Source organism: Pinus tabuliformis, chromosome 7, assembly GCF_031772625.1.
Source record: "Pinus tabuliformis cultivar Carrire ecotype Pingquan chromosome 7, CPIR1, whole genome shotgun sequence".
Lineage (NCBI taxonomy): Eukaryota > Viridiplantae > Streptophyta > Pinopsida > Pinales > Pinaceae > Pinus > Pinus tabuliformis.
Genome location: NC_142293.1, coordinates 1117085020 through 1117101095, shown reverse-complemented (window position 1 = coordinate 1117101095; position 16076 = coordinate 1117085020). Strand labels below are relative to the sequence as shown.

The following is a 16076-nucleotide window of genomic DNA, read 5'->3' as shown; positions in this document are numbered from 1 at the left end:
CTATTTGAATTCATATGTCAGTTCATTTACATGGGACAACCACTATACATATATGTGTGTAGGGTATTTGTATTTTCCACAGTCAACAAGCTTGGATCTCTCTGAAATTCAGATCATAGTTACAACGACAAGAAAAGAGACAAGTTCAGATGTCAAAGTGCAGAAGGAACTTGGATCCTTTAGGTCTTATCACAGATACAAAAGTTTGGATTTCTGAGAGAGGGTTTCGGTGCTACTTCAGAAGAATACAATTCAGACAAGGGTATATAGACCACAGTTCGGTGCTATGAAGAAACTATATATCACAGTGATTCAATGCTATCTCAATCTCACAGATTCGATGCTATCTTAGCTTTGGTGCTACTACATTGATCACATTTCGGTGACATTACAATGATGTGTTTCAGTGCCATCTCAAGTGTATCTACAATTATTTGTTATGCTAAGATAAGAGTTGATTTCAGTTCATTTTTAATTCCATGTCTTAGAGCTAAGAAGGTCAAAGTGAAAGAGGAGTCAAAAAGAAGAAAAGAGAAGATAGTCAAGGGAACTAGTGTCTTGGTCTGAGTTGCTAATAGGTCAGGGGTCATGGTCTTGGTATTAATCAACTGGAATATCTATAAGAAGAAATTTTGTGGATTTTCCTCTCAAAGAGTGAGAGGTTTTGGCCCTGGCTCATATCCTACATTTTGTGCCTCTTGTCTATTTATGTTCATGCATTGGTAGCTGTTTGATGAAGAAGAACAGTAATAACTAAAGAAAAGAATCTAAAATTTTAAAAATCAGTCACAAGTAGTTACTAATGGAAGAGAAATCACCTAACAACTTGATGCCCTGGATTTCTCAACACTTTTTCACTCTTTTCTTTTACTTCTGCCCACTTACTGATTCTATTTTCTACCATGTTGCAGAAAAGATTTGCAAACAAAGGATTGATCATGATCATTCTATAATTGGAAGGATTATTAATGTCTCCACTTTTAAAAAGGGGTATTGTTAGGTTAGTTGTCCAGTCTCTTAGGAATCCTTGTTGAATGATGTTGTTGAATATTTCCATGATGTGTGGTACAAGAGTGTTCATTCACCATTTTAGATACTCTGCTTGAAGTTCAACCAAGTCCTTTGCCTCTCCTATTTTTAGCTTCTTAATTCCAAGCTCCATATCTTGTAACGTGAAGAGATTTGTAGTTGTGTTGATCTTGGGGGGAGGTTCAACCTTTGATTCTTTCTCATAGAGTTGTCTGCATATTCAAACCATTGATTGGCTGTAATATTATTTTCGATTTGATTCTTCCTTGGTTGAAGTTTCTGCCATAAATGCTTTGGGTTATTCTTGCCTAGATATATTAACTCTTCTCGCTTTGTTTGCATGAACTAATCTTTTTTCCTTTTTAGTGTCTGCTTATATAACTTTACATTCATCTTTTCCTTTCTTTCCTTTTCCAAGGTCCTCCTTTCCATTTTGCATTCCTCATCAAACCAAGCATTTACAGGAAATAAATTTGATTATGATTTCCTAATTTTTTCTCTTTTGCACTTCTCAAGTGCACCTTGAATTATATTTGTTAACTCATGGTTGTTGAAGCTTTGAAAACCAATTTTCTCCTTATGAATTAATCTCTCTATCATTGTCTTGAAGATAATACAATTTTCTTGTGTTAGAAGAATTTTGCCCTTTGATAGTGATTTCCAAGAGCATTGGGTTTTCCTCATATGTTGCCTTTCTTCTAACCATGACAACTTTCTATAAATTGGGTTATGGTCTGATTTTAAGTCCCAAATATGCTCTCCAATCTTAAGTTCATCTATATTTTCTATCAAGCTTTCTGAACAAATCAAATAGTCAACGACACTTGCCCCAATGTATGTGTTGCAAGTGAAGTTCCCATACCTTTTCCATCTATCAAGACCATTGCAAATAATTAAGTTGAAAGCACTATTTAGTCAATTTAGAGTGTCTTAAATTGCTATATTAATTGTCAATCCGAGAGTCGTAAACTGTTGAAGTGTGGCGCACTATATCTGCAAGATAACCTATTTCTTACTTTTTGTCGTTTTTGATTTCTTTTTATTTTGTTTTGGGGGTTTTTATCTTCGTTTATCTCCTAACGTGAAATGGAAATCCTAAAAGACAAGTATGGATATAAATTTTCAAGGCAATTATGTCCTTTATAATGGTTTCCAAAACTTCAAACTTCAGAAGGTCTTAGAACATGCTAATGATGAAATTAATTCCTAAAAGAAAATGAAAATGTGCCACTATTCTAATCAAACAAACAGTGAACTATTGATCATGAAACCATTATCCCTGCTGCTGCCTAAATACAAAAGAAATGAATTAAGCTATTGTACTCAAATAAATCCAAAAATTGCAAGTAAAGTAAAGCTAAAATCAGATTACATCAATTCATATTCTGACCCCTCGCCAGTGTGCAAGATAACCTATTTCTTACTTTTTGTCGTTTTTGATTTCTTTTTATTTTGTTTTGGGGGTTTTTATGTTCGTTTATCTCCTAATGTAAAATGGAAATTATAAAAGACAAGTATGGATATAAATTTTCAAGGCAATTATCTCCTTTATAATGTTTTCCAAAACTTCAAACTTCAGAAGGTCTTAGGACATGCTAATGATGAAATTAATTCCTAAAAGAAAATGAAAATGTGCCACTATTCTAATCAAACAAACAGTGAACTATTGATCATGAAACCATTATCCCTGCTACTGCCTAAATACAGAAGAAATGAATTAAGATACTGTACTCAAAGAAATCCAAAAATTGTAAGTAAAGTAAAGCTAAAATCAGATTACATCAATTCATATTCTGACCCCTCGCCAGTTAGTCTCGCTATGGCTTTCGGAGGTAATCATCAACAACTTGAGCAATCTGATATCTAATTTGCAGAAAAGTAAACTTAAAATCAAATCACATCAATTCATAGTCTGACCCCTCGCCAGTTAGTCTTGCTATGGATTCCGGAGGTAATCATCAACAACTTGAGCAATCTGATATCTAATTTGCAGAAAAGTAAACTTAAAATCAAATCACATCAATTCATAGTCTGACCCATCGCTAGTTAGTCTCGCTATGGCTTTCGGAGGTAATCATCAAAAACTTGAGCAATCTAATATCTAATTTGCAGAAAAGTAAAACTAATATCAAATTACACACTCATACTTCAATCCCTCGCCATTAGTCTCACTATGGCTTTCGGAGGTAACTGACAATGATATGAGAAATTTAATATCTAAGCTAACTAATAAAGCTAATGAACAAAATTGAAATAAACAAAGTAGAACTGAAATTAAAAGCTAAGAAAAGTAAGTCAGCAGAGAGACTGATTCCATGTCATTAGTCATTGTGAAAACTATATGTAAATGCCTGGGTTGCCTACTGTAATTTGGAACATACACACTGATCAACGTTAACAACAATGTAAAGCATGTAAAATTATGAACAAAAATGAAACGTTAGTACCATAGGAAATGCAATATAAAAAGTGAATAACTATGGCATAATAAACATAAAGAAACATAGCATGAAACTGTACAGCAATAAGAAACAAAACCTCGACATGTGTAGGGGCCCTTTGCACAACCTCGGGAAACAACTATAAATCAAGAATTATGCTCAGAAACATAGTCTTCTCATATATTCAGAACGCAGTGACAATAATGAAACGAGTGTCATGGCACAGTGGCCTTTTTAACAGTAAAATTACATTCCAAAAGACTAACTACTATGTATATAGAAACACATTATTTATAACAAAAGGCTACATAACTGATTTCCTAAAAACTGTGCTGAAAGAGGACATGTGAACGACAACGTCCATGGATCTAGCATCATGGCTGTCGAGATGATGCAATCTATTGAAAGCGGCTTATTGGATTTACATCGTGGGTATCCTACAGGTGTCAGCGTGCCTCCAGAAATCTAGAAATGGCCACGAAAATCTTTCACGTGCTAGGAAACAGAGTCTTGTTGCCATAGGACTCTTTTATTTGACTACCGCTTGACCACCGTTGACCATGGCCTCCTCTGATGAATCCGACTGAGCCAATAGGACTCAGTCCATGTCCATGTCCTTTTCAACTTGCCCATGTGGCTTGATTTTCCTGAAGACACCTGCAATATGGACTTTAACAAAAATGGCTGCGGAAAGTTGAAGCAGCTGTGGAAAGTGACAAGATTCCACAGCTCAATGAGAAAAAATCTAATTCAAACAACAGACACAAAACATAGTTAAAAACCACTTTAAGTGCTATTTTATGATTAATATACAATGATGTTGATAGCTTAGGAGGTCCAGGTAAATAGAAAAAGTCTAGGAAGGTGTATAGGAAAGATGCAAGTTCAGGGCTCAAAAAGCACCATATAGTGGAAGAAACTTCTCTCCAAAATGATTGCTAACTTTGTCATCTTCTAATCATATCTGTATCACCATCCTCCCACATCTACCCAAGTAACCAGCCAACCGGGGTAAACATGTGACGAGAGGATACTATGATTGGATTCAACCTCCTAGGTGACCTTAAGGAAATGGAATCAACAAAAACACATCATACAGACCTTCCACATCAGCTACAGGACCCTTAAGAACCATCCCAACATTTCTGGTAACCATCCCCTCAGTCCCACTGAGGTTTTAGACCACTTGACCTCTGGACGCTCCCATGCTATGGCCTTACAACATCCAGGAGGCTCTGGACGTTCTCATGAAAAGGCCTACCAATGTCTAGGGACTATTTTGCTCAGTGTTGTGCCAACGTCCCCAAGATTTGAGCCAATTTTTCAGGCTCAAATCCTAGGTCACTTCCCAGAATTAAATGACACCTTCATAACATAAATATAACAAGGAAAAAATGATGCAAATGCAAATACTTGAATAAGCCCTTGAATCAACCCCTACTAGCCATGACAAGAATTTTGTCAAACATATCACAAATATGTAATCTACAGGTGTAAACAACATATCTAAGCATAGGGGTCTCATACTCATCTGACAATTGCTAAGAAGCATTGTTGCCTCAACACATTAACTGCAATTTCATCCATTAGGTCATAGATACATTGTTCATTAATTTAGAAGTAGAAACATGATGAGAGCCATACATAGCTATTGTCATAAAACATATACATAACCAACATAATAGAAATAAAAATACCAAGGAAATCAAAACCATTTGATCCACATATAAGCCAGTATAATACTCATACAAATATAAGGAGAAATAACCTCATATTGATGATGCAAAATCCAAACCCAGGATGGGACTACCACGTTCCACCCAACCGTAGAATAGCTGAGCCAAATCTCTCTTCAGCCATTCACCCCCATGCCATATTCCAAGCATGAATGTGGAATCTCATAGAACACATCAATCCAAAACCATCCAGGGCTTCTAGAGGCCAACCACCTCAACCCATCAAACGATGATTCCACCTCATGGTCAGAAATCACAAAACCATCATTAGATTGGTCTCTACCCAAGCCTTCTAGGGCTCTAGAGTTTTTGTTCCAACCAAGGCTTGCAGGACTAGTAACTCAACCCACAAATTATTCAAGCTTCCAAAGTGTTTATACAACCAAGGCTTTGAGGACTAGTAACTCAACCTACCAAGGGCTTCCAAAGCATTTTTCCAACCAAGGATTCAAGGACTAGTAAATCAACCCAAGCTATTATAGGGCTTCTAGAATGTTTTTCCAACCAGGGATTTGAGGAACTAGTAAATCAACCCAAGCTAAAGGAAATATGAGAACCAACCAAAAAAACAAAGAAATAAACCCACAACACCATCACTATCCAGGAAATGGAAAGCCTAGGAAAATACACTATCAATCTAGGAAATCCTCCATGAAAGTGATAGATCATGACCAATAAACCACATGCATATGCTATGCATGCCCCAACTAGTGAGGAAAACATACATGCAACTTGGTACCTACAAGAAAAACCCAATGTAGTTGCTGATCCCGATGTCCTCTTGCGATTTCATGCTCTTCCTTTGTCTTCTTACTCCAAAACTCTAAGTATGCCACACCTTCCAAGAGTGCTCCAATACAACTCTAAGTGTCCAAGAGTATGAGAGAGAGAATAGAAAGAGAGATCCAAAAATGAACTGGAAAAAATTAGTGAACTAATCCTTTGAAACCTTTTATTATCGAGGCCCTATTTTCTTCATTTTCCATTATTTTCCTTCATTTTTCTCCTCACTTGTGTTATCACTCAGAATTAACCTCAAGGCTGAGAAAAGGCAACTTTGAGGTAACCACGGCCCATGCTTTAGGTCTGGAATCTAGCCCTGCCAGACCAGAGAGGGCTCTCTCTTTGCCAACAAGATGTGGCTGCAATAAATGAAATTTTAGGCTAGCTATGGAGTATGGGAATTTTTTTGAAAATTTTTGGGTCGAAACAACAAGAGAAAGGATGATTGGACTATGGAGTCGATGCCAGTTTCTGCCAGAAAACTTGGGGCAAAGTAAGTGCCATGTTCAGCCAGATAAAGATTGTGAATGTGAGAAGAATAGGGGAGAAAGCCCGCTGCCCTGCAGGCATCAAACAGGGATGGATCTCCAGGAGTAGATTTAGATGAATGGGAAAAACATGGTTGCTCAACAGAGCATCTAACCAAGGATGAATTCTACAAAGACAACCACTACATCTAATAGCAAAATCACCATGAAAGGAGCATCATAGGGGATGGATTCCTAACATATCACTTAGATAATGTTGTAACAAGGCAGAAAAACATAATGTGTAAATGAATTTGTGAGAAAAACATACTGGAAATTTAAGCATCGTGATGAATCCCAGGTCTAAAGGGCAGAAAATTGCTTTGTTAAAATGATATTCAGGAAAACTTTATACGGTGCCAAGCAGCCTTTTTGTTGCCAAAATCCAACCCTTACATCTTCAAACTAATCCTATTTAAAATATTACATATTAATTATTGATTCCTAAACATAGGAATCAAAATAATTAAAATAGAAAAAACAAACAAAAACCTAAATATGTTTTTATGCGGTCAAATTACATAAATTAAATTATAACAAAATAACCTAATTAAATCTCAAAAATAAAAAGGAACAATTAATTTTCTCCCACGAGTCGAATTGTCAAAGTATGTTGTGGAACATTGCTGGAAATTAGGGATAATCTGGGATGCTGATCAACTCATCCTCCACTTGCACCCTGTAGATGGCTTGGATGCCCAAAAATCTTTACCATCTATTTGTTGAATGATTTGAATACTGCCACCTCTCCTTTGAAAAATTTAGCGCTGCTGATTTCATGGCTGGGACACTTTCCCTCTGTAATATGTGTTCATTTGTGGGACTGCATGGATGGGGTGATTGTAACCATCAATAAAATGATTGGTGTTTGATGAGCGGTGAGAGATGGAAAAACAGATGAAGAATTGCTCATCACTTGTAGTAAACAGTTTCAGTGTCAAGCGATGTTTATGTCCATCAAAGTGCTCGAGTAGCTATGGTCACCACTGAGGTCACATGTGGCCAAGCCTCCACAAAGGAATTATGCTTCTACTCTTCAACTTCACTGCCATTCACATTGATCTCTGGTTACCATAGAACTTGTGAGATTATTACCTGTTTATCATTACCATTTATCTGTTAGCTCGGAAGTGTTATAGGTAAAGTGATAACCAGGCGCTATGATAGTTTTCATTGTTGGTTGTTGAGTTAAACACTCCGATTTCTGTAAACTCAATTTCAAACTCTCCTTCTTCGAGAAGCATTAACCACAGGTGTGTTGAGTGAAAGCATCATTCAAAAACTTTCCACTGTCTTCATCTATGATAGCGCGCTTCTCAAATAGAAATTTTTGAGGTATAAAGTTAATAGCCGAAGTTACAATAGCTGACAATGATCTTTCCTTGCGTACAAGCTTATAAATGGTGTCAATAATAAAGAGCACTTTGCGGCCTTAGGCAATTTACCGCCTGTTGAAAGTGCTTGAAACCTTTCCTGTAAATATCTCATGAGTGGCCATCAAAATCCACATACTCAACAACCCCTTTCTTCTCTTCCTTATCACCAGGATATAGTGCTTTGAAGACACAATGACACGGGCCATCTCCACCCATAGGCATAGTAGTCCATGTCTTTTGGAATTCCTCTACGCACAGCGCTAAACCCAGAAGAGTAGTGCCATAGTGCTACATGCAGTGCCACATTCCCAGAAGCACAACACCACAGTTAGATTAGCTTGACTTTCAATTTTAATTTAACTTGACTTCAAATTTTGACTTGTGTGTGTTGTTGATGCAGGGGCATTGAGGTGGGCCTTTTTCTGTTAGCTGGCTCATAGTTCGAGGAGGCAAAACTACTTCTAAATCCTTGCACTGTTTAAGAGTTAAAGAATCTGGGAACTCTACATAGAAATGAATGTACATATTACCCTTCAAGAATGGCCACTGGTAAATAGGCATTCCTTCATCATTAATAGCCTTGAACTGACCTGACTTAACAACTTCACTAGGAATAGATTTAATAAGCAGTTGCTGACCATCCAGATCGGTCAATATAAACTGAAGCCCACACAATGCCTATGTCAATGATAAAGTATGCTCAACGAAAAGATCGTCTCCCTTTCTCTTAAATTTGGGATGCTCCGTTTTTTGAACTACAAATACAATGTCACCAGTAACTGTGTCAAGTGCTTCATCTGCTTCCCCTTGGAAAGTGATCCTCTAACCATTTTGCATTCCCTTCTCAACTGTGACCTCGAATATTTTCTTATCAGGTAAGACTTTTTCACCCTTGCATTGTGGGCACAGAACATTTCGAGATGGTGACAACTTCTTTAATATCCAATTGTAAAGGTCCTCCAATGATACTTTCAAGGGGTGAACAACCTCTTCACCTCTCCTTTGCCTTCGGGTTCCCCTGCTGCTACCACCTCCAAAAGGATTTCCACCGAAGAACGACTGGAATATATCAAATGGATCATGACCACCGCCACCACCCTTTCCTTATTGTTGCCAGCACATACTGAAGGACATCTTGATGGAGATCCATCCTGAATTGGTCATTCAAAGCCTCAGAAAGGGGAATAGAAGAATTATTAGGCTCTGAAAATCCATTTTCATGCACAATAATAGGAATATTATGGGAACGGTCCTCAATATATTCAAGCATTGCATGCATGCTTTGTGGTACAACTGGCATACCAAAAAAGTGATCCATTGTCTCTCAGGGGAATTCCATCTCATTCCACTACAATTCCAATGGAAATATCTTGAGCATAGTCTCTTGATATAAGTTCACCTTTTCTTGGAACATCAAAACAATACATGGTAACATAGTGATTGACACCAATGAAGTCCAATGACCCTTGTAACTTTTGAGCCTGTTCTTTTGTAAATGAAGGTAACCGAGAACCCACTACATTCCTCATGCTCCCTGGATAGTCTCCAAAAACAAATGAGTCTAAAAGCTAGCTCACCATAAAATCATTTGCTCTTTGAGTAGCAGCCACATCTGTGGATTTATTAGTAAGAGGTATCATCCAATTTACTAAAATTACTAATCCAATCCATCCCTTCTACTTTGCCTGATAGGTTTTCCTGTACAGCTCCACAACAACTATATGTGATAGCAAAACATGATGACCAACAATATAAGGCTCAATAGTTGAGTTTCCAGTAGTACAATTTCCAAATGGTTGGGAGCATCGTTGAGGTGGGAAAAAGCCTTGATCATATCCTGTAGTGGCAAATATATTGGGCTCATTGAAAGTGGACCAATATTTTACTTGATCGCCAAACTCTCTAAAACACACATCTGCATAACCTTTAAAATCCTCCACAATCTGTGGATTTAAGAAACCTCCATAGGAATCTTCCAGAGCTTGGGGCAGATCAAAGTGGTACAATGTAACATGTGGTTGAATGCCATGGGACAAAAGCTCATTTATGAGGTTATTATAGTACTCAATGCCCTTTGGATTGATGGGTCCTTCACCATAAGGAATAAGCCTAGGCCATGAGATTGAAAAGCTATAGGCATCTACTCCCATCGCAGACATTAGATCAATATCCTCCTTGTAATGATGGTATTGATCAACAACTACATCTCCATTACTTCCATCTGGAGTAGTCCCTTCCCTGTGAGTGAAAGTGTCAAAGATGCTTGGCTTCCGACCATCTTCTGCTACAGATCCTTCATACAGTTGTTCTGTTTGTTTCCTAGGTGTAAGTGCTCAGTGTAGGGCCACACTCCAGATCATGTTGCTCAAATAAATACTCTTTTGCTGAAGCATTTTAAGTAGGCAAATAGACATATGCTGATGAATTGAAAAGCTTGGAAGAGATGTAAGTAAGGATGACAGCAAATACTGAATGAACATCTACAAATCTTCAAGTCATTCCTCTCTAGGACCATGAGACCAATGGCTGTAAATCAACCTTTCACTAGCAATATCACTATCAACAATGTACGGTGCCCTTTGCACAGATTCATGGATATCTCTTTCAATCAAAGCAGAACGAGCTCGCCATATGTTGAGATGAAGATTAGTAGTAGGGTAATAGGCCTTCAAATGCTATGTTCTCTCCTTCTCTATCACAATCCAGCCACAAACATCTCCTATTTTCCTCTAGATCATAAAACACATAAACAGTTGCACGGGAAGATCTTTGATTTGATCATTCATTTGGTCATATCTTTTGATCTGGGAGCCTGTTTTTGGAGTGTGATATACTGTTGGAAAGCTATTTCTGAGCTCTTTCTGATGGAAAAACTTATGACATGTTTTTCCTTGAAGATCATGTGCAAAACATCTAACAAAACCAAACGTAGTAAGAGCTCATGTTGATCCCAGGTGACAGGCTGTGAAGATTGAAACTAACATCAGCCTTATTGGGGATGGCAGCTCCTTGGAGGTGCCAAGAACCATAGATCTTTGGGAACTTGTAGATTATTGCCTCATCCATTGGGAAATACGGTCAAACAGCTACAAACCCAAAACAACTTATACCAATCCAAAAACATATACATACTGCAACTTGTACATAAATAAATACTGGAAATTGAACTGCTGCCTTGTGTAGCTTATTTATTTACAAATCTACCCTACTTTGATGCAAAATCAATAGATTAAGTGATGTTTTAATGCCATATCAACCAATCAAGTAACTGTGACATGGATGCTGCTTGGAAGTGCTCGAACCAGGACACAATTGGAAATGCTAACAACCATCCATGCACTAACTGGATTTGGCTGTGTGAAATACAATCTGATTTATCCTTCAAACTGAAATTTTTTCCATGTATGCTACAACAGGATCAAAGAAACTAGACATTGTTTACTTCCCTAACTCCTCAACACAGACCTCCAACTGCAAATTTTCAATGCAAACATCCACGGGCAGCCTTACTTTCTCTTCCTTCTGCTGAAAAAGGTCCCCAAAGAATGGGACTCAACAGTCTAGATCCTGGGACTGTATTTGGGTCTCCAATTCAGTTAGATCTCCTTCAATTTTGAGGGCAAACACTTGCAAAAAATTGAGCTTAACTTCATGGCTACATCGACAGGATTTCAGATAAGAAGGAAGAGATGAAGCAAAGTTCACCTCTACCTCATCATCCATGCACATATCTTCCCATTCTCTAAATCTTTGAATAGAGGGAACCTCTATTTTGAATTCTTCCTCTTTCTCCATCCATGTTTCAAGAAAGATATGCCAAAAATATGCTAAGGACTTAATAGATCTGATAGGAAAACCTTCAATCCATCTTCTACATTTGCCTTGGAACGAATCAAAGAACAATCTGATGAAGACATCTTCCTTTTTAACTCTAAGAATTTCCACAAATGTTTTAAATTTTTCTATATGTTCTAGAGTCAAAGTTAGATCTTCCCCATTGAATTTAGGGCCATTACTCAAAATGTATGTATCCTTTGGTAATTGATTAGGAAAACCAGGAAGATTAGAAAAATCAATACATGAATACCTTGAACAAATAGAAGCAACATCTGAGTCCTTCATTTAGCCAATGGAGCCACCATCAACACTTTTAAACTCAGGAAATTGAACAGTGGAGTCACTAGGTGGATGTTTCAGCCTTCATATGTGTCTGACTGCTGTCCACCATCAGCAACTAGATCTGCAACTTGAATGATCTTTCCTGGAGAAGATCTGTCATCTCGTCCCCAGCATGGCGCCCATATGTTATCACTCAGAATTAACCTCAAGGCTTAGAAAAGGCAACTCTGAGGTAACCATAGACCAAGCTTTAGGTCTGGCATCTAGCCTTGCTGGACCAGAGAGGGCTCTCTCTTTTCCAACAAGATGTGGCTGCAATAAATGAAATTTTATGATAGCTATGGAGTATGGGAATTTGTTTGAAAAGTTTTGGGTCGAAACAACAAGAGAAAGGATGATTGGGCTATGGATTCAATGTCAGTTTCTGTCGGCAAACTTGGGGCAAAGTAAGTACCATGTTCAACCAGATAAAGATTGTAGTGAGAAGAATAGGGGAGAAAGCCCAATGCCCTGCAGGCATCAAACAGGGATGGATCTCCAGGAGCAACTTTAGATGAACGAGAAAAACAGGGTTTCTTAACAAAGCATCTAACCAAGGATGAATTCTACAAAGACAACCACTACATCTAATAGCAAAATCATCATTAAGGGAGCACCATAGGGGATGGATTCCTAACATATCACTTAGATAATGCTGTAACAAGGTAGAAAAACATAATGTGTAAATGAATTTATGAGAAAAACATACTGGAGATTTAAGCACCGTGATGAATCCCAGGTCCAAAGGGCAGAAAACTGCTTTATTAAAATGATATTTAGGAAAATTTTATACAGTGCCAAGCAGCCTTTTTGCTACCAAAATCCAACCCTTACATCTTTAAACTAATCCTATTTATAATATTACATATTAATTATTGATTCCTAAAAATAGGAATCAAAATAATTAAAATAGAAAAACCAAACAAAAACCTAAATATGTTTTTATGCAGTCAAAGTACATAAATTAAATTATAACAAAATAAGCACTCCAGTAGCTATGGTCACCACTGAGGTCACATGTGGCCAAGCCTCCACAAAGGAATTATGCTTCTACTCTTCAACTTCACTGCCATTCACATTGATCTTTGGTTACCATAGAACTTGTGAGATTATTACCTGTTTATCATCACCATTTATCTTACAGCCCAAAATTGTTAGAGGTAAAGTGATAACCAGGCGCTATGATAGTTTTCGTTGCTGGTTGTTGAGTTAAATACTCTGATTTCTGTAAACTCAATTTAAAACTCCCCTTCTTCGATAAGCATTAACCACATGTGCATTGAGTGAAAGCGTCATTCAAAAAATTTCCACTGTCTTCATCTATGATAGCGCGCTTCTCAAATAGAAATTTCTGAGGTATAAAGTTAACAGCCGAAGTTACAATAGCTGACAAAGATCTTTCCTCACGTACAAGCTTATAAATGGTGTCAATAATAAAGAGCACTTTGCAGCCTTGGGAAATTTACCGCCTATTGAAAGTGCCTGAAAACTTTGCTGTAAATATCTCATGAGCGGCCATCAAAATCCACATACTCAACAACCCCTTTCTTCTCTTCCTTATCACCAGGATACAATACTTTGAAGACACAATGACACGGGCCATCTCCACCCATAGGCATAGCAGTCCATGTCTTTTGGCATTCCTCTACGTGAAGCGCTAAACCCAGGAGTGTAGCACCACAGTGCTACATGTAGTGCCACACTCCCAGAAGCGCGGCGCCATAGCCAAATTAGCATGACTTTCAATTTTATTTTAACTTGACTTCAAATTTTGACTTGTGTGTGTTGTTGATGTAGGGGCGTTGCGCTGGGCCTTTATCTGTTAGCTAGCTTGCAGTTCGAGGAGGCAAAACTACTTCCAAATCCTTGCACTGTTCAGGAGTTAAAGAATCTGGGAACTCTACAGAGAAATGAATGTACAGATTACCCTTCATGAATGGCCACTGGTAAACAGGCATTCCTTCATCATTAATAGCCTTGAACTGACCTGACTTAACAACTTCACCGGGACTAGATTTAATAAGCAGTTGCCGACCATCCAGATGGGTCAATATAAACTGAAACCCACACAATGCCTCTGTCAATGATAAAGTATGCTCAACGAAAAGATCGTCTCCCTTTCTCTTGAATTTGGGATGCTCCCTTTGTTGAACTACAAATACAATGTCACCAGTAACTGTGTCAGGCTCTTCATCTGCTTCCCCTTGGAAAGTGATCCTCTGACCATTTTTCATTCCCTTCTCAACTGTGACCTCGAGCATTTTATTATCGGATAAGACTTTTTCACCCTTGCATTGTGGGCATAGAACATTTTGAGATGGCGACAACTTCTTTAATATCCAATTGTAAAGGTCCTCCAATGATACTTTCAAGGGGTAAACAACCTCTTCACCTCTCCTTTTCCTTTGGGCTCCCCTGTTGCTACCACCTCCAAAAGGTTTTCCACTGAAGAATGACTAGAATAGATCAAATGGATCATGACCACCGCCACCACCCTTTCCTTATTGCTACCAGCACATATTGAAGGACATCTTGATGAAGATTCATCCTGAATTGGTCATTCAAGGCCTCAGAAAGGGGAATAGAAGAATTATTAGGCTCTGAAAATCCATTTTCATGCACAATAATAGGAATATTATGGGAACGGTCCTCAATATATTCAAGCACTGCCTGCATGCTTTGTGGTACAACTGGCATACCAAAAAATGATCCATTTCCGCTGAGGGGAATTCCATCTCATTCCACTACAATTCCAATGGAAATATCTTGAGCATAGTCTCTTGATATAAGTTCAACTTTTCTTGGAACATCAAAACAATACATGGTAACATAGTGATTGACACCAATGAAGTCCAATGACCCTTGTAACTTTTGAGCCTGTTATTTTGTAAATGAAGGTAACCGAGAACCCACTATATTCCTCATGCTCCCTGGATAGTCTCCAGAAACAAATGAGTCTAAAAGCCATCTCACCATAAAATCATTTTCTCTTTGAGTAGCAGCCACATATGTGGATTTATTATTAAGAGGTATCATCCAATTTACTAAAATTACTAATCCAATCCGTCCCTTTTGCTTTTCCTAATAGGTTTTCCTGTACAGCTCCACAACAACTATATGTGATAGAAAAACATGGTGACCAACAATATAAGGCTCAATAGTTGAGTTTCCAACAATACAATTTCCAAATGGTTGGGAGCATCGTTGAGGTGGGAAAAGCCTTGTTCATATCCTGCAGTGGAAAATATATTAGGCTCATTGAAAGTGGACCAATATTTTACTCGATCACCAAACTCTTTGAAACACACATCTGCATAACCTTTAAAATCCTCCACAATCTGTGGATTTAAGAGACCTCCATAGGAATCTTCCAGATCTTGGGGCAGATCAAAGTGGTAAAATGTAACATGTGGTTGAATGCCATGGGACAAAAGCTCATTTATGAGGTTATTATAGTACTCAACACCCTTTGGATTGATGGGTCCTTCACCATCAGGAATAAGCTTGGGCCATGAGATTGAAAATCTATAGGCATCTACTCCCATCGTAGACATTAGATCAATATCCTCCTTGTAACGATGGTATTGATCAACAGCTACATCTCCATTACTTCCATCCGGAGTAGTCCCTTCCCTGTGAGTGAAAGTGTCAAAGATGCTTGGCTTTCGACCATCTTCTGCTGCAACTCCTTCATACGGTTGTTTTGTTTTTTCCCCAGGTGTAAGTGCTGCGCATAGGGCCACACTCCAGATCGTGTTGCTCAAATAAAAGCTATTTTTCTGATACATTTTAGGTAGGCAAATAGACACAGGCTGATGAATTAAAAATCTTGGAAGAGATGTAAGTAAGGATGACAGCAAACACTGAATGAAAATATATAAATCTTCAAGTAATTCCTCTCAAGGACCATGAGACCAGCAACTGTAAATCAACCATTCACCAACAATATCACTGTCAACAATGTACGGTGTCCTCTGTACAGATTCATGGATATCTCTTTCAATCAAAGCAGAACGAGCTCGCCAT

The 16076-nt window shown here is 38.0% G+C and overlaps 3 pseudogenes; all 3 read right to left on the bottom strand.

The window, feature by feature from the left end:
• Positions 1-8243: 8243 nt before the first annotated feature.
• LOC149251441 (cyanidin 3-O-glucoside 7-O-glucosyltransferase (acyl-glucose) pseudogene) lies at positions 8244-10066 on the bottom strand (annotated as a pseudogene).
• A 3489-nt stretch (positions 10067-13555) lies between these two features.
• Positions 13556-14764, bottom strand: LOC149251440 (dnaJ protein homolog pseudogene; annotated as a pseudogene).
• Positions 14765-14786: 22 nt separating this feature from the next.
• Positions 14787-15838, bottom strand: LOC149251439 (putative inactive beta-glucosidase 33 pseudogene; annotated as a pseudogene).
• Between the last annotated feature and the right edge of the window lie 238 nt (positions 15839-16076).